A 20,526-nucleotide genomic window follows, 5' to 3' on the forward strand; every position below is an offset into this window, starting at 1 on the left:
ATCGGGAATCGTCTGTTTTATAGTATTCACCTCTTGCCTGGAAAAGGGGACATGCACATACTGGGCGGTGAAATGGGCTGGTGTTATCTGCGCTCCTACTGTACCCGTCGCAGGGATCTCTAATTTTGGTACAAATGTGGGCAGAACCGCTCTCATTGGAAATGCCCCGCTCACGATCCCTCCCCCTTCTCTTAGGTTCAATAGTATTCCTAAGTCCAGTGATAAGCCTGTTTCTCCTGTACTTCGCTCGAATGCACTCCTGTATACCGCTAGTATCTCAGGTGGGCTAGCCTTATTATTTTTTATATCCTGCTCCATCAAATGTTCAGCCATCGATTGCAGTGCTTTTCTTTTCATTGGCATGGAATATTCGTCAAATATGTCATATATGACCATTGTTGGGATACTAGGATTCGATACCCATTTTATCGCTTCTCGTATACATACTTTCAGCTTCTCGTCCCACTGTACAGATGACGTTGAATGTCTCCGCTCTATGTACGATTCTACCGTCCCTCTCCCCTCTCTTCTAATATCCCAACCCCTGTATCCAGGAGTTGCAAACATTTCGGCATATTCATTATCCAACTCATTTTTAAGATCAAAAAGTCCATTCACATGTTCCTTTACTTCTTCATCTTTTATTCTACAACATGCTAATTGGTTCAAATCTAACAATCGTTGTGGTGGTAATTTGACAAGTAACTTTTTCCATTCTCCCACCAACTCTACCTGTCTCTCGTTGCTTCTTCGGTACCCATACAATGAGGCCAATGCTGCCGTCCCATCGTTTCCTTCTATGTACATTTCTGCCTCTCGCCGTAATTCAATCTTTCTTTCTTTGCTGATCGCGCTGCGAGTTACCCGTCCAAATCCTGTTCCTTCAGCCCCACCTCTCGCCTCCCCGGTCTCAATTTTGACTTCGGGAGGGGCGGATGGTGCTGAATCTGTCTCTGGAGCTGGAGGTGCAGATGGGACAAGTGACACAGGTGGCATCTGTGAAGGGCCTTCCTGGATGCTGGGAAATTGTGTTTCCGCGGTCTGCACTTGTGGGAGTGCTCGCGCTGTGGGTGGGGCTTGGGTTAATGCTTGCGTGAGGGGAAGTGCTTGGGCTACGGGAGGGGGTATGAGAGCTACTGGTTGGGCCTGCGCAGTCACTGCTGGCGTGTTTGGTTTCAATTCTGGTTTTGGGCCTCAACTCGTGTTAGTTAACAAATGTTCCATTAATTCGTCTGCTATGTGTAGTTCCTGCTGCGGGTATATTCTTTCTATGTTCATTTGGTCACGTCTCCCTTCCCGTCTTAGACTTGCCGTCCACTCCTCCTCTTCCTTTTCTTCTGCGACCTCAAGCTTCGTTTTGTGCCTACGCGCATGCTTCTCTCTACTCCTAAGTCGGAGCATTGCTTCCCTCCTCCAATCTTTGACAGTCTCAAAAGCTGCAGGTCGCGCTTTCTTTCTAATTAGCACCCTTTCTAGGTTATCTATCCTCCCAATCTCAAAACTACCATTAATCGGCCACTGATGGTCGGGTTGCTTTCTAGTTTGCCTATGCCAAATTTCACAAAATATTATCGCACCCACATCATATTTTGCATAGATATCATAAGCCGGCGTTCCCCCAGGCGGTGCACTTTGGCCATATTCCAAGGACTGTCTACCGCAGCTGAAAAGCCCCGCTAAAGTGGACAGTACTCCAGGCATGTTTCTTTAACCTTCCCCTTTGGTTAGCTAACTTTTACCTGGACGTTTGAATTTGCAAAATCAACACTCTACCAAAAATCAGGTTTGTCTTTGAAATGGGTGAATGACTCACCTGATAAAACAAGTCGCCTGTCCTAACGCAACCTCTCCCAACGTCGTGTCTGCGCTTCTCTGGCTTCTGCCTCGTCTCGGGACCCTCGCCTCCTTTGCCCTCTGGCCCGGTACGTCGATCAGGGATCAGATGTGTGCAGATCTGTGGAAGGAAGCTCTCCTCACTTCTACAGGGCGTCCCGTACACTTCTTGATCCCGGCTCGACCGTCCCGTCCTCGCCGTTCTTCCGCCTTTACTCCGTTACAACGTATACGATGGGGCAAGTGGGGGAGGGCCCCTATTCGGGCGCCATCTTGAAAGAGGTCACTAGGGGTCCCTCGTGCTTCCTCGTGCTATGGAAACAAGGCAATAACCATACACGAAAAGATGCGCCAGACACGAGGTTCAAATTCCCAATGCTAGGGTTTATTGCAAGCAAAAATAGTATCAATTGGCCAATTCTGATTTCACGCCCCGCGACGTGAGTTTCATAGACCTCGAGGGACGCAAGAGAGCGAATTACGTACATCAGTTACATATATACAAAATGCATATCATACAATCAGCAACGTCATGTTTAACACCCTTCTTTATTAAGTTCCTTTGAACTCGGGATGACGATGGACATATCCGACGAGTATGACAATTATGACATTTTCGATGTCTATTCTAGTAACAATGTGCAATTAGAAAGTGCGGAGGCATCTTTTAGTTGTTGAACAGAACACGGTGGTTCTGTTCTTGGAAGCAAGCTGCACACGGGGGAAGAGCTACATACCAAGCTTCGCTATCTATGAGGTACTATTCGTGTCCTGGGAGCAGACACGTTCTAAAGGATTTTGCTAAGGGGGGCCAAAGGAAGAGCATAATTCAAGCCTTTAGCTGTTTTATTCTAACATATTCTACCATCATACGAGACTGGCTGGCAGCTGGGAAGTGATTAAATGCCCTGCAGCGCTCTCCCAAGGCTACAGAGAGGGAGCGTGGGCATTCCTCTCTGGGCTACTCATGAGGAGTTTCAACAAACTCTTCAGTCCCGCGACCTTGTCCTTTCATATTCAGACAACAATGTTAACAGTTTGAGCAGAGTAAGCAGAATTCGCAAGCTGCAAAGCAGTTTTAGACAGAAAGCAATGAGCAGTGGTTAACAAGCAAAATGGCGATTCTTGCTACGTTTAAAATGGCCGCTTGTTGGTCAAGCATAGCAGTTTATATTTCTATAATTCGGTGCATAAGACGATTGGCCTATGGCCATCAAGTTACGTCTGTCACTCAAATGAAGGGTATTCATTTTTCCAGATTGACAGCTTCTCTTGACCACAACTCCCCAGAGGTCCTTACCCTTCTTGATCTCTCCTCTGCATTTGACACATTTAACATTCCATCCTCATACAAAGGCTCCACAATACACTTGGTATCTCTGAGCAGGCACTGGACTGGCTGTCCTCTTTCCTGGGCCAATTCTCCACTCCTACTTCCATCTACACCTGTGCCATCCCCCAGGGCTCTATTCTCTCCCCATGGCTCTTTAAACTCTACCTTGCTCTCCTTTCACGCCTTATCTCCTCCTTCTCCTCCAACTACCAGTGTTACGCAGATGACACACAGCTCTTCTTCAGACTTCCCGCTGACCCTCTTACACCCGCCATCATCCCTGACTGCCATTCTACCATCCTGTCCTGGTGCGCCTCCAGTGATCTCTGGCTTAAAGCCTGTAAAACTGAGATCCTTCCCATTGCTCCCTCTTTCTTCCCTTCACTCTGGCCTTCCTCCTTGGACTCTCCCCCTGCTCCTTCAACTGAAGCCAGAAAACTTGGAGTCATCTTCGACTCCTCTCTCTCACAATCAGGACATTGCCAAGAAGTCCAACTACCAGCTCTTCCTTCTCAAAGGAATTCTACCTTTTCTCACTTTCCTGCAGATGCTCAATATGACTCAAGCCCAAGTTCTCTCTAGACTTAACTACTGTAATAGTTTTCTCCTGAATCTTTCCTCCTCCACTCTGCGACCCGACAGCTTATCCAGAATAGAGCAGCAAGACTTATGCTTAGTCTTAAGCCTAGGCACCACATCTCTCCTGCTCTAACAAGTCTTCACTGACTCCCTGTTGCTGCACGGATTAAATTCAAATCCATCTGCATCATCCATAAGGCTGTCTGGGCCCGGGGACTAAATACTCTTCCACCAGACCTCTTCGCTCCTCTGGCACCAACTCTTTGTGTGTAAAACGTTTTGCTAAAAAGAGGGCAAGGGGTCGCTCACTTTCCTCGGCTGGCTTCTTCCTCCCCCTGCGCCTGGAGCAGGACCTTCTCAAATTCCAGTAGCTCCTTAAGAGTTTCCGCTTTTCCCCCTCTTTCCCGTCTTCTTTCCTCTGATAGTCCCACAGTTGCTGAATCAGTGTCATTGGCCGTTATGCATCTTCAGGCCCTTGTACTCCCTCACTGATTACTCCCAGCTCCTGTCTATCCACAGCACTTTGCATCTGCACACCGTCCGATCTGGAGACTTGCACTTACACTTCCCACGGTCCTGGCCGTGTAGCACTCAACATTCCTAGCACTTCCTCCATGGCTCACCCACGAGCTTGGACTCCTCTCAGCTCTTAATATTGTGTTGTAATGTACCTTCGCTCCTTCCCCGCCCTCTGGGTGCTTTGAAACAGAATATTCTTATTGTATGAGTGCCTAACAAGCAAACAATAAATAAATAATGGTGCCATGTGAAGAGAGTACTGTCAGAACTGAATGTAAGCGTTGGATCCAGAACTGTTTCAACTGGGTTTGGCCACCATAGCTTCCTGTAGTGCCTTTAATTACATGTCCTTTCTGTCTGTTTAACTCTGTGCTTTCCTTTACAACTCTTGTCACTCAAGAGCTACTAAGAGGAAAGAGAAATGAGTCATGAGTGCATGTACATCGTCAGGGACCCTTGCATGTGTTCCAAATGGTATTCAAAAGTTCCAGTGTTCAGTTTGTTAACACTGTGATTGGCCACATGCATTGAAAATCCAAATTGTCACTACAAACCGACACTCATTAATTCATTTGTAAATTAGCGGGCAGGCTCCACCAATGGTGAGACCGGAAACAGCAGAACATGAAGTGTAACAGATGTTAAGGCCCTTAGCTTTCTTTAGGGTGACGGTTCACAGCCCTTCTGTATTTCCTTTTTTTATACTAATTTATTGATTTTGTCAGCATACAACCTAATGAAAAGATTATTATACGGAAACAATAGTAAATAAAGATCCAAACATGAGCAACCTTATACATTTCAAACAAACAACATGTCCTCCCTTACCCCCATGAACCCATAGGGCTTTAAAATAATCAAAAACAAAGATTATTATACAGAAACAATAATAAATAAAGATCCAAACATGAGCAACCTTATACATTTCAAACAAACAACATGTCCACCCCTCACCCCATGAACCCATACAGCTTTGAAATAATCAAAGAAAAAGGGGAGGGAAGAAGAGGGAAGAGGAAAGAAAAAAAAGGAAAAAGAAATGTGTGTCAAAATGTTACCCTTCGGTTCAGAACAGTTACTCAAAGCCTTGTGGTTTCGTAATTTCCCAACTACTGCTTTCTTGAGTCTTGCGTGACACAGCAGTTGCCTGGCTCTCGCATTGGTTGTCCTGAACTCTGCTACCACGCACCCCCAATTGGCAACCTTGGGTTCTTTTGAATGGTGTCCGGTATAAGGTCTAATCTCAGCATATGGACCCCAGGGTACTTAGCCTAACTCAGGCTGTTTTAACTGTTAGCTTTCAGACCCTCATCTCGATCCTAACAGTGGCCTTCTATCCGGCCTCTCGGTACAAGCTATAGCGACCCTCTACTGGTCCAGGTCTTAAAGCCATGTACACTGTTGGAAGCATTCTGTCTTCTCTTGTCCCTCTTGTGATGCTACCTTCCTTCATCTGAAAGTTCACCCACTCCTATCTCTTGCTTTCACCTCTCGTGCCTCGGCTTCGATTTTCTCTTACTCTAACTGGTTATTTTCCTCATTCTTTCTTCTCACTCCCCTTTGATGTCCCTCTTCCTCTCCTGTGGTCCTGTGCTTCATTCCCACCTCCTCTCCACTATCACGCCGTTCCTCGGTTTCAGCCTTCTTAACCACTCTCCTACTTGCACCAATCTGCTTGCTTCTCTCTGAAACTACCATCCATCTAACTCCAACACCCTCTTGCTGGGTTTTCCCCATTTTATATCCTGTCAGGGTAGTCTATTGGTACTGGGAATGACAGGTGTGCGCGGGTTATAAACAGGGCCTTACATGGTCAGGTGCTCTTTAAACTACAATGCTCTCCGGTGTCTTTATTTGTGCGGCGAAGCACCCTATGGATGCATGCACTAAAGTCACATAATCCTTGGCCGCCATCTTGGAAAGAGACACAGATAAGCAGTTGAGCCTTGCAGTTGTGATTCACGGGGTCCAATTCCTTTTGTGGTTGGATTCACAGGCTAACGTTTCAAGCAGAGATATGCACCAAGCCATGGTTTATCACCCTATAGACTGAGCTTTTGCTATCTTATCTTTTCCACGAGCCTGAGCAATTGGATCTAGTCTAAACTAGTTTGTAGAAAGTAAGCCGAAAAGTAGTACATTGTTCAGTATTTTTATTCCCTGATCTATTGCTAATAATTGTATTGATCTTGGAATCCTGTTGGCCATTCCAAGATGTAAACCAATAACTGAAAGATCACAAACATCTGTGCAACAGACCCTCAATACACTGAGCTAAGGTACCCTCATTGTCTTGCATGTTAGGGTATATGCCGTTGCATTTATCACAGCACATCACACTAATCAAACGCTCAAAGATATGTCAAAGTATGCTTTTATCACCAAGTTTGTCAACTTCTTTAAAGGTTACTTATGGTCAATTGGCAGATTTAACAGATTTTAACACATATGCAGTTGTTTCATTTCCTGCCTATTGACATCGTAATGTGGCGAATAACATAGATGCATTGTTAATCCACATACCTTGCCTGGTTGCCTTATAATCTTTTTGTACCTAGGCATTCTCTGCTGTGTACTTGTTTCTCTTTCAGAGTGAATCATACTTATCGGCCTGACATATTTAAGTTAAGATGTCTTATGTGGTTTGGTGTTAAGCAGGTCCACTCTGTTGAACAAAGAGTACTATATGTATTTTTCACATATTACTTTTTATTGTCATTTTCAACAAAGCTCAGCAATGAATTGACATATTTCATACTAGGGGTGCTCTGCTCCCCTGTTGCCTTCGGCGCCAAACCCCAGGGGCCCAAACCATGGCACCTTTGCCGTCCAAACCCCCGAGGGGCTCGCATTGCTCGCCTCCCTGGCGACTGCTGTGCGCTGGACTTGGCGGCTTGGGCGCCTGTAGGGATACCCCACCAAGGGCTCACTTTGGTTGCACCACCTGCCCCTTTGGGGAATACAAAAGTTGGACAGTATGCCAGCAAAGTTGGGTGCATGTAGGACGGAATGAAACCATACTCACATGAAACATTAGACAAAATCGTCACTTATTCACAACTTCATCAGTGAATGAACTCCACTGAATGGACTTCAAACGCCTCAGGAATTGCAGTTTGGACAGTATACCATCAAAGTGGGAGAAATGTGGAACGGAATGACACCAGACCCATGTCTGTAGGATGTGCAATGACCCCATGTGAACACATTACAAAAACGTTACACGAAATTGTCACTCATACACATCTTCAGCAGTGCATACAATCCAAATACCTTAGGAATTGCAGATTTGGACAGTATACCATTGAAGTGGGCTAAATGTGCAATGGAATGACACCAGTCCCATGTCTGTAGGACATACGTTGACCCCAATTTGAAGCGTTATAGAAAACGTTACAAAAAACGTTACATTAATATGTTACACAAAACCCTCACTTATGATTTCATATTATAGGATAGATTAATGTGCATAACAGTGCAAGAACATTAATCACTGTGAAGTAACAGTTCATTAAACTATACACAGTATTTTTCATTTCAATTACATTGGCAGGACTGTTTAAAACGCGGTTTTCAATTAAGCATTGCATTGATGGCCGAGCACTTACACTGATGGAAAGTAATAAACCTGCTTAGTGCAGATACAAACAGTAGGGCACCACATAAAACACATGAGCAGCATAACAAAGCGCGAGGACAGACACACAAATTGCAATTGGTAATCATATTGATTGCATGTAAGGAAGCAATTGATGAGATCCTGAGAGAGTCATTAGGTAGCCTGGGTCCTCGGGAACTCACGTTTTGGTAGGTTGTTTCCTCGTGGGCCAAGTGTCAGAACATTGATGTGAGTACAGTACAATAGTGTCATTAGAGAAAAAGTAAAACATATGATGCAGGAACATACAGTTCAATGGGTAAGTAACCCCTCTGGGCAAGGCACACACTAATCCTTATCAAAGCCCGGCTGGTTTCTCTGCCTAAACTTCCTCCTGTCCCAGGAATCAGGCCAGCACCAAGGTGCGACACGAATCACTGTCAGGATTGAGTAATTATGGTCCCTGGCTGTCCTAGAGTTGAAGGTTTCCAGTCTGTGTGTCATGCACCTTTGGATCCAGCGTTGGCTATAAGGCCCTGCAGACATCCAGTGGGATATGGTCACTGTTAGTGCACTGGCAATGAGGAGGTTTATCAAGCAGCTTTCTCACGTCGCAGGGCTGAGAGACACATACGAGAAACGCATGAGCAGATCCATTCCTTACTCCAAAGACTACAGCAGGTGAATATTATAAAAAGCATGTTTTGAAGTGTAAGTAAGCCCGTAAGATAGCTCAACAAGTTCAGTGAGCGCATCTGTGACATGAGTGTGATCTGAAGGTTGCAGGTTCCAATCCCGGCAAGGCCAACTCAACCTTTTATCCTTCCGCGGTCAACATGAGTATTAACTTGGGTTGGGTGATAACTGCATGAAAATATGTTTTATGTACAGCGGTTTGACGAAAGCGCGATATAAATAACAAATCATCATTATCATTAAGTGGTTCCTGCTCCATTTGGCAGACTAATCAATGCCAGATTCTGCTGGGTTCCACCTTCTGATCTGGGTCATAGGAAGCGAGTTCCTGTTGATTAGCAAGAACATGGATTAGTTTCAACTAGCAGATGGAGAGGTGGTGTGTGTTTTTGTTAAAATGTTCCCCCAGAGTTTTCAGGAGCGTCCTTTCTGCCTTAAGAAGCGATAAACTGGACGCCTTGGACATAGCTTATGCCAACTATGCTGATGATACACAGGTACTCCTACCACTCTCCGGCTCCTATGACAAAGACGCTGCAGCCCTCCATCTAATATACGCCACTATCCAAGCATGGATGGCGGCTATGGGCTTTGTCTCAATAGAGACAAGACCGAGAATATTATTCCAGACTTGGTAACCAATATTGTAATTTCACCATTGATAACTCCATCATCCCGGAATCTTTGTCAGTAAAGACCATAGGGGTCTACCTAGACTCCACCCTATCTATGACAAGGCAGGTCAGCGCCATTGCCTGTGCCTCCACTCACACCATCAAACTTATAAATGTGATAAAACCCTTCCTGTCCAAACCTGTCTTTCAATAGCTAGAGCCACCATAATTGCCAAATTAGACTACTGCAATGCCCTACTTGCAGGCACTTCGGGCAAAAACATAAATAGACTCCAAGTCATACAAAACAATGCTCTTAGAGGAGCTTTAAGCATCCCCAAAAGAGACTACATTGCACAAGCCAGGCGAGCAGCATACTGGCTTCCCATGAGGAAACGTATAACCTTCAAGACCCTCACACTTCCACACAAGTGCTTAACTCTCACAGCCCCCCCTTACCTATCTGAGACCATCGCAAGAACAACCTCCACATGCCCCTAAAGAACGTGCTACTGTACCCAATAACACATCCCCCCATCAAAAGGGCCAACGCAGGCGGGATCAGTTTCCATATAGCCCCCAAACTATGGAATACCCTATCCAACGCTCTCAGAGCAGAGACTTCCCTCCAAGCCTTCTGGAAAATGTTAAAAACCACACTCTTTAACTAAATCCACTTCCCCTCCCAGGCCCCACTCCTCCCCATCCTCCTCCTCCTGTATTCTAGCTATCTATATTGATTGTGTTTTTGTAAATTTGACATTGCATTTTGTAACTAAGCATGCTGTTTGTAACAGCGCTACGATGCCTCCGGGCTGCTGCGCACTCTATAAATGTGAATAAATAAATAAATAAATCATTCGGAGGATGTAGCCTCACCATCGATGAGTGATGTATATATTGTCGAGAAGATATGGGGTCAGGCTGGAGTGCTCACACCTTGTTCAGAATTACATTGATGGTACCTCTGCATATTAGAGGAGTTCAGAGTAAAGGCAAGTTATCCCTTACGAGTAGGGTGTGCCTCAATCCAAAAACACCCGACAATGGGCCTCATTACACGGATGGCGGTAAGGATTTACCGGTACCGGTAAAATACCGGTACCGGTAAATCCTTACCGCCTTACTACGAGGTCCCTTTGCGGGTTGGGGGATTTAATGCCTGCTTTTGGCAGGCGTTAAAAACCAACCCGCAAAGGGACCCAGGGAGCTAATTACGGTACCGCAATTTGCGGTACCATAATTAGCGCCTTCCCCATTCCCACTGAGCCCTATGGGCCAAAAATGGGAATGGGGAAGGGCAATGGTGGAAGGGGGAATTACCGCCCCGCCAACCTTGGAATGGGGCGGTAATTCCCCTTTCCGCCAAGGCGGTGTCAGTATTTTACCGGCATGAACCATGGCGCTAACAGCGCCATGGTTCTCCGCCATCCGTGTAATGAGGCCCAATGGGTTGGAGTCCCATCTTTATTACATTGTTGATCCATGTGGGGACACCAGCTAGGTGCCACTCAGCATCATCCCATCTACCCAACAACTTCATTAACCATGCTCTCATGGCCTCAATAGTATTACTCTCCCGCACTGCTAGTATGTATCTTTTGGGGGGACATAGCAGAGCCAGGGTATTAACTGACAGCATTTCACATAGCTTCTCTAAACCCTGTAACCTGGAATGATGCCAGACTGTATGATTGAATATCCGGCAACTGTTATGCTCACCTGGTCTCTGCCGGGACGTTGGGGCCCTGACTGAGGTCACCTTTGTCTGGCTTCTCCCCCTGTGATTATGCTGTGGACTGCGACTATTGGTGGTGCTACTCCTGCATGGATATAAGGGGACGTGAGTATGCCAGTCTGCGATGCTTACCCCCTCCAAACTCTTCCTCCCGAGCCGTGGTTTTCGCGAGAATGCGCTGTTCCTGAGAGGCTCACCTGATGATTGTTAATGGCAAGCACTCCGTCCTGCTGCTTCTGGCCACCAGTAGCTTTTCTTTACTTTTGCCTGTGTTTTAGCTATTCCCGAATTTCCTTCTCCTAATGAGTCATGGTAGTTTGCTATGATTTGATTTTGCAGTTTTTTGTGGGGGACATACAGTCGCCCTTGGAAGTATGGCAGATTGTTCACGATGGTATATCGGTCTCCTTTTGATAGCCAGTCTTGCAGTGTTCATGAGGTGTTGCAAATCAGATTTCAAGTCATCTATAGAGGTGGTTGCGGCAATCATGCTTAGGATTTGTCCCTCAGGAATGATGGCCACAGGGTTTGGTGCAGTGATTGCGACTTTTTCCTCGCTCATGCGTGACAGTGCATCTGCCTTTCCATTGCATACTGCGGGCCTATAAGTAATGACAAAATCATATTTCGCAAAGAAGAGAGCCCATCAGAGTTGGCGTGATGACTGCGCTTTAACGGTCTTTAGATACTGTAGATTACAATGATCTGTGATGGCAGTGACCTTGTGTCTAGCTCCGAGAAGATTATGTCTCCATGCTTTAAAAGCTGCTTTGATCGCTAGCATTTCTTTATCAGTGATTGCGTAGTTTAATTCAGGTGCCGAAAACTTACGAGACCAAAACGCTACGGGATACAACTGTCCTGTTTCAAGGTCTCGTTGTGATAAAACTGCACCCATTGTAATGTTGGAGGTATCGGTTTCGACCACGTATGGTAGGTCTGGTCGAGGGTGTTGTAAAACTGGTGCTTTGGTAAATGCTTGTTTTAGTGTCTGAAAGACTTCCTCTGCCTCTGTACACCAATGGAATTGTTTTTTTTTTATAGCAAGGAGGTAATTGGGTGGACGATTTGAGAGAACCCGGGAATAAATCGATGATAAAAGTTGGCAAACCCGACTATGCATTGTACTCCTTTTGTGGATGTTGGTGAGGGCCAATGGAGGATAGTGTCTACTTTGCGTGTGTCCATGCGTACACCCCGTGGTGTGAGGATAAAGCCGAAGAATTCAACCTCTGTCACATGAAAAAAACACTTCTCCAGTTTGCCATATAACTGATGTTGTCAAAGTGTTTCTAAGACTGCCCAACATGATTGACGTGATCCTCCTTGGTGGCTGAATAAATGACAATGTCATCAATAAAGACAAGTGCACAGACGTCCAATAGTTCGCAGAGAACGTCATTCATAAAAAATCGAATGCTGCAGGGGCATTATATAGCCCAAAGGGCATAACCTGGTATTTGTAAAGGCCATATTTTGTGCGGAAGGCCGTCTTCCACTCGTCCCCTTTTTTTACTCTGACAAGGTGGTAGGCCCCCCGTAAATCCAATTTTGTATAAATCTGCATGTTTTTTACTTGGTCCAAGAGTTCAGGAATCAGCGGCAACGGATACTGTTTTTTTACTGTGATCTGGTTAAGTGCCCTGTAGTCAATACAAGTTCTCAAGTCGCCCTCCTTCTTGGACACAAAAACGAGGGGTGAGGAGGCAGGGGACTTGGACGGACGGATGAAGCTGTTTGCCATATACTGATCAAGGTAGGTTCTTAGATGCTGGGTTTCCTGCTCTGTTAGTGCATAAATTTGACTGCAGGGAATTTGGGCTCAGGGTATGAGATCGATTTGGCAGTCATACGGCCTGTGCGGCGGTAAGATGTTTGCTTGCTCCTTCTGAAAGACATCTTGGTAATCCAGGTATTCCGGTGGCAGCTAGCCGGTGAGGCCCAGTGTGGTTCCCTTCTTTGATTTTGGGTTGATGGAGCCTTTCGACAGGATACTTTTGTCGTAACAGGTATCGGCACATTCACAGGGAAAGGTCAGAACTTGTTTACGCCAGTCGATCTTAGGGTTGTGGGTCTCTAACCTGGGCATTCCTAATATCATCTGGAACTGAGGAGCGCTGATTAGATCGAAGGTAATGTCCTCTCGGTGGCCGTCCTGACACAGAAGCGTGACCGTCTTGGTGTAATGCGTCACTAGGCCGGATGATAGCTGAGATCCATCCACTGCTGTGACATCCTCCGATACCTGCTTCTATCGAAAAGGAAGGCCTATCCGGGTAGCCAGATCTTGGTCAATGTAATTTCCCACAGCTCCACTGTCAATGTATGCCTCCAAGGCATGTATTTTTGATGGCTGTTTGTGGTTTACCAAGAGCACCGGGATGACAAGGTGTGAGGTCTGTACAGGTTCCTTTTTGCCGCTCTACACGTGGACACCTACGCTTGCCGGGCGTTGGAGTTTCCTGAGTTCTGTTCTTCTTCTTCGCTTTGTCAGTTGCTCCAACTGTTTTCCTGGGTGGTTTCACTGGACATTCTCGAAGAAAGTGGCCTGCTTTACCACAGTATAAACAGAGCTGTTGCTGTCTCCTTTTTTCGCTTTCTGCCTTGGTGAGTGGGTTCCGCATCCCACCGATTTGCATTGGTTCTGATTGTTCGTGTGATTTGGTTTGACTCTCATGGGGTCGCACGTAGACTGACCGCCTTTCGGCCTTCACTCGATCCATTTTTTGATCCTGCAACCGGTGATCGAGCTGCACTGTCAGGTTGATGTATTCTGCACATCCTTCCGGGGGATTCACCACTTGGGCTAGAATGTCCTTAAGTTCCCCACGATGGCCCCTGTCTGAGCTATAAGACGGTTGAAGGAGGCGATGTAGGTTAGTAAATCTTGATTACCCTGTCTAAGTGACAATAATTTGCTGTCCAGAGCCTGTCCTTGAGTATGCCATGCAAACAGTTTCTCCATTTCGTGCTGAAAACCCCCAAAATCCAGAAGCAAAGCATCATCTTGGTTTACCAAGGGTATTGACCAGTCCGCTGCACTACCTCCCAATTATGAAAGTACAAACGCCACTCTGGCTTGATCTTTGGGGAATTCTCCAGATCTGCACAGGAAATGAAGTCAGCATTGATTCATGAATATGGCGTATTTGTTTGGGTCACCTGTAAAATGTTTGGGTGGGGCCAGAGAACCCGCCCCTGGAAGAACCACCTGTACTGGCGTTGATTGTGGAGGTGGAGGAGGGTGGACAAGCCCTGGCAATGGGACCTGGCCAGCTTGTGCTTGGAGCATCAGCCTTGCTAAGTCATCTGTTCACTCTCCCATCCACAATGAGATCCCTCCTTAAGGCATTGGTTTCCTGTCTGGAAGCAAGAACTTCGGCCCATAGCTCTCCCAATAATTGGGCCAACTGGTCCGTCTCAGAAGTTTCCATTACGCCCAGGCAGAGATTTGTTACGCTCACCTGGTCTCTGCTGGGACTTTGGGGCACGGTTGCAGCCCTCCCTGACTGAGGTCACCTTTGTCTGGCTTCTCCCTCTGCGGTTATGCTGTGGACTGCGACTATTGGTGGTGCTGCTCCTGCGTGGCCATAAGGGGACGTGAGTATGCCAGTCTACGACGCTTACCCCCCCCTCCAAACTTTTCTTCCCCAGCCGTGGTTTTTGTGCGAATGCGCTGTTCCAGACAGGCTCACTTGATGATTGTTAATGGCGAGTTATCCGTCCTGCTGCTTCTGGCACGGGCGCTTAAATGTCAGGGACCAAGTTCCTTCACTGGTCCCTCGCATGTGGTAGCCCAGTCAGCTGCGACTAGTCCTTGTCACTTCAGGTGAGTGTTGGTCTGTTTCTCTCTTTGGCTCTTCTCGCCTGTCTACTTTCTGTCTGCTTTAATAGTGTTTGTATTGTTCGTTCCAGTATTGTTGCTTGCTCCGTAAGTAATGTCTCTGTTTCGCTTTTTCCCCGTATAGTCGATGTTGAGGACCCAGCTGCAGCTGTTAAGCACGGTGCAGAATCTGGAGGGAACGAAGATAGCTATACAATGGTCCGGCAACAGGTAAGTGGTCCTTAGGGATGCATGCGACGATTGACTGAAGCGTGACCCTAAATGGAATGTTGAATAATGTTCTAACCTTGTCTTCTGTTTCTTTCACAGGAATTGGCTTTGTGAACGAAGAGCGCGATGCACAGTGGTATCGAGATCAGGGTCGCGGAGTTCCAGAGAAATGAGTCTGCGGATGGTAGGATGGATCCCGGTCTCCAAGAGGTACCCACCCAGGTAAGATGCTGGATCCAAGAGGTGAGTATGTCAACTCAGGCGGCGGTGAGCGTTACGTTGCACGTGAGTGCAAATTAACGTGAAGCGCTGGCCTAGGGGATGGAACAGCTTATATAGCTGAGTTCCTGAGGCCACGGCCACTAGTCCCGGCTTGCCTGCCATACCCTGCCACTCCTAGAATTCTGCACGTGCAGCCCATCCCTGGGAGTCACGCCCAAACAGTCTGCACGTGGAACTGCTCCTGAACTAAAAGCACATGGAAAGTCTTGTACTTTAAAGCGCTCTGGTGCTGTAAGGAAGCATTAACATTTATATTCTTACAGGAGCCGGATGCCAAAGGCTCCAGGACTGAGTCCAGCCGGGCCCCCTATGTTGATACGTCCCAAAGGGGTGAGAATGGGCTATGTGAGCCATTGCCCCATCACCTGATGGTGTGGTGTCTGTGTCCCTCCCAGCCTTCCGGAAAATGTTAAAAACCACTCTCTTTAACTAAATCCACTTCCCCTCCCAAGACCCACTCCTCCCGATCCTCCTCCTCCTGTACTCTGGCTATCTATGTTGATTGTGTTTTTGTAAATTTGCCATTGTACTATGTAACTAAGCATGCTGTTTGTAACAGCGCCACAATGCCGCCGGGCTGCTGCGCACTCTATAAATGTGAATAAATAAGTAAATTATAGTTTGGAGGATGTAGCCTCACCATCAATGAGTGACATATATATTGTCAAGAACATATGGGGTCAGGCTCAGGTGCTCACACCTTGTTCAGGGTTGCATTGATGGTACCTCTGCATATTAGAGGAGTTCAGAGTAAAGGCAAGTTATCCCTTACGAGTAAGGTGTGCCTCGATCCAAAAACACCAGACAATGGGTTGAAGTCCCATCTTAATGACATTGTTGATCCATGTGGGGACACCAGCTGGTTGCCACTCAGTATCATCCCATCTACCCAACAACTGCATTAACCATGCTCTCATGGCCTCAATAGTATTACTCTCCCGCACTGCTAATATGTATCCTTTGGGGGGACATAGCAGAGCCAGGATATTAACTGACAGCATTTCACATAGCTACTCTAAACCATGTAACCTGGAATGATGCTAGACTGTATGATTGAATATCCGGCAACTCACGCCTCACCTATACTTTGACAGTTTAGGTCTTTGCATGGAAATCTTGGCTTGCTGCCACCCTACAAAAATGAGAAGAAGAGCCCAACGATTAATATAAAAAAGGAGCAGGTCCATCTAGCCGGTACCATTGAGAGGAGTATAAGACAATGGTGGTCAGCATCGTCTTCATGGAGTCCAGCTACATCTGCCAAGACAGTTGCTGGTCAGATTACATGTCAATAGATTTTTGAAGCTTTGTGGTGAGAGTATCGCAATTCATGGAGTGCACAGAGTCTATGTTAGTAGTGAGAAGTATGCTGAGATATTTGATGAGGTGGTGGACCCCCATTTCAAGCGAGGGTTCTTAAAGGTCTGACCCATGCAGTGAATGTTCAAGGGAAGCACTTCAGATTTCTGTATGTTCAACCTATATCCTGACACCTTGGAGTAAGCCTGGCCATCCAACATAAAATGTGATAAGATTTGTCAGGATCCTGCTGGTATACTAAAGTGTCTTCTGCATATGCTGGCGACTTAATTTGAGCCCCTCTTTGAGTCCTACTCCTCTGGTTAAGTGATTGACATGGTATTCTTCTCAGCAACAGCTCAAGATACCAAACAAACAGTAAGGCGGGGAGAGAACATACATGGTGTGTATGTCGTCTGAATTTTTAAAGCATCAAGCTTCTGTTAGTGTGAGTTACATATTGAAAGCCCTCTCATACTCTTTCTATATTGAAGATCCTATCATGCAATCTGTCCCAAGTGGTTTTCATACAGGAATTCAAGCATGTTCTAAAGGCAAGTGTTGAAAGAGAGACGTCCCCTTCCACCATAGTTCACCTAAATAGACTTTTAATAATTTATCAGGTATAAACAAGGCTCAATTGCCCAAAAAGGATATAATGGAGAAACACGCACACTGTTTTGACTCGTTAGTTGCTGAATGCACAAGGGTATTAAGATATTTTATAGGGATAATACAGCAGAGTAAATTAAATTGAATTAATACATTTTCAACGATAAAGCTTGCGAAACGTGGCTACAAAGATTGGTTGATTACCCAACATTATTAGGTTTCAAAATGACTGGGATGCAATGTTTAAGTTGTTGAGCCAACGGAATTCTTCTGGTTTTTGGCAGGTGATTAATGGTTTAAACAACTGTCAAACTTCGATTCAATTGAATCCGATATCTGAGGCAAAGCAGGTTGATCCTTTCTTCCTCACCAGAGTTTGGTGACCTTATTACAATTTCTAGAGAGTTTATAACCTATGATCTGGTGTAAAATGCCATTTTGAGGGCAAGCTCATCTACAGCAGCAGGGCCAAATGGGTTGAACAATCAGATATTCAAGGTCGCCCCAGATTTATAAGAAGGTATGCTTGTAATTTTGTTGTTCTCAGCTTGTTAGATGTTGTGTCATACCTATTTCCTGGCAGACCTTTTATGTCCTCCCAATTTATAAAAAGGGAGAGCATAATAATCCTGGCAATTATAGACCCATTATGATCATGGACGTCAATGAAAAATATTTGTGTCCATTCTTTTGCATCATTTAGAGGTATGGTCAGTTCATTCAGGAAGACTGAAAAGCTCCAACTGGGACTTCATGAACATCAGGGTATGACTATGAATGGTTTATTATCAGATTGTTACAGGACATAGGGCCTCATTACACGGACAGCGGTAAGGGTTAACGGTCACCGTTAATGGTACCGGTGACCGTTAACCCTAACCGCCTTACTACGAGGCCAAAAAAGCAGCCGTTAAAGTCTCCAACCTGCAAAGGGACCAGGGAGCTAATTACGGTACCGTTTTTCCAATATTTAATAAACCATCTAAAATGAAGACTATGGAATAAATAAAAAACATGCGGCTGTATATCTTGGCTCGCAGATGCGATGATAAATACTAAATATGGAACATGTTCTGTTAAACCTCTGGTGCACTTTTATGAAGGGAAAGTGGAGCCAAAATTGCTATATGGAATGGAGGATTGATAGTATGTAGATTTTGTAAAGATGCAAATAATGTAGAAACATTACAGCACATTGTTGTAACTTGTACGATGCTTCGTCATAAACAAATTATATATTTTAGACGTTTTATATCTAGACCCGATTTCATCGATTGTGATTCTTCATGGTCTTATTTATTGTCTGGTCACTCAAATCAAGTAATGTTTTCGTTTTTTAATTTTTTAAATGCTGTAAAATTGAGTAGTGATGGTCTTTGATACATAATCATGAAATTGAATTTACCTCCAAATGGTTTTTACAATTTTATAGATGGATTATTTATTATGGAAATGTTACATTTTGTGATTGTAATGTATTTTAAACGTATTTTGTTTACCATACACAACAATAATATAATAATAAAAAAATAAAAAAATTACATAGTTAAATTCAATAATATATCATTCATAATTCCCATCTGCCACAATGTGTTCTCTTCCGGAGGAACATGTCACAGTTTTTATCATAATTCCAAAACACCTCACACCCAAATGCAGGTATGAAATGTGAACATTTTTTTTGTGCTAAGGCACAAGCTCCAGAAACACACCCAAATGCAAAAAAGTCAGGTCATCTTCGTATGTAGAAAAAAAGTTACTTTTTTCATTAACCACTATTTACCACATTCTAGTATACCACTAATTCAAATCTGGTATATTCTTTGATTTCCAGAAACAGGCGATTAGTGATCTGGACATTAGGTTGCAGGACTTTTGTGATAGAAACAGGAGATAAGTGATCTGGATGCAAGATTTTTGTGATAGCAGAAAGATTCCCTCAACCAGTCCATCTAAAAGATAAACCACAGGATTTCTAGCAAGTCTCCAGTGATAAACCCTGACACCTTGTCAATGACCTCTTGCCAATATCTTTCAAGCTTCATGCATTTTGAGTAAATACTTAGAAGCATATCAGCATCTCAGAATTCTCTCAGCATAGAATTGTTTCACACGGTAATACTTTTTCAATACTTGGGACGCGATTGCATCTGTAAATCATCTTGAATTGCTCGTCTCTGTGCTGAACACAGTTGGAGGCCCAGGGGCTCGGGTCCATAGGCACCCAGAGGCATTAACATTCAGCCGCAAATCTTTCTGCCAGGCTTTCATATGTGGGAATGTTGGATCCTTAATTGGTCAGTAATGTAAATGTTTTTTGTATCACCCCTTTTGAGATGTGGGAAGAAAATATACATTTTTCAACAGCCGTTCGTGACCAGTAATATGTGTTTCATGGTTATGGTGTAATATTCGCAATCTTATCACTTTCATTGGGATAAAAAACCTTCTCTACTCCCCTACAAAACATATGGGTTGCATATTCACCCTCCTTTTAGACAACTCTCAACTTACCTTCCCCTTTATGCCAACAGGAAATGCATTTTCCCATGAAGCTAGCATATCAGAATAGGGGAAATAGAGGGATGTAATTTGAACGCCAGACTATGCCATATGTCGTTGTGGTCTTAATCATCAGCTGTTTTTACGCTGCCAATGGGCTACCTTGTGCGGGTATGTAGATGGCAGGATGGAGCACACGCCTTCAACAATCTCTCATAATTTAGTGGATCAGGAATTAAACCAGTCCCACAAAACACAGAGTTTAGGAGTCTGAGAATATTTGGAAATATTCTGGTGGGCCAGCACCCAGGGGGATCTGGGAAGATGCATTATCTATCTGTTTAACCTTGCATGGGTCCCATCCAGAAGAAAGCCAGAATATTACTCTGCAGCTCATGCAGTGCTTTGCCAAGATCAAGATCAGAAAGGACAGGAAGCCGTGCCAGGTCGTGGAGGATGCCAGCACGAGCGGGATGCTCACCTGGCACTCGGAATACTTGTGCCCAAAATGTAGGCAATATGGGAAGGGGAGGCAAGGAAAAGGGAAGAGTCAGGCAGGGGGAAGCATGAGATATATCCAAGTGCTGGGGGTTGGCCTGTTGATGAGGTTGGGATCAAGGACCAAGTAAGTCACACCAGAACCAAAAGATTTGAAGTGTATACTGCTATTAAACCTTCGTGTCATATTGAAAATGTTTCTTTTACCTTACAGCGGCACTGCAGCAGAGTTCCCTGGTGTAGCCAAGGATATCACCCTGGTTTGGTCCACAAGGATCCAGCTGTAATGGGGGACAGAAACATACAGCCCTGCAAAGTACAAGATCATGAGGAAGCCTCAGATGTGGGAATTAAAGAGGGCCAGCAAAG

Source organism: Ambystoma mexicanum, chromosome 10, assembly GCF_040938575.1.
Source record: "Ambystoma mexicanum isolate Mex_15411 chromosome 10, UKY_AmexF1_1, whole genome shotgun sequence".
NCBI classification, from domain to species: domain Eukaryota; kingdom Metazoa; phylum Chordata; class Amphibia; order Caudata; family Ambystomatidae; genus Ambystoma; species Ambystoma mexicanum.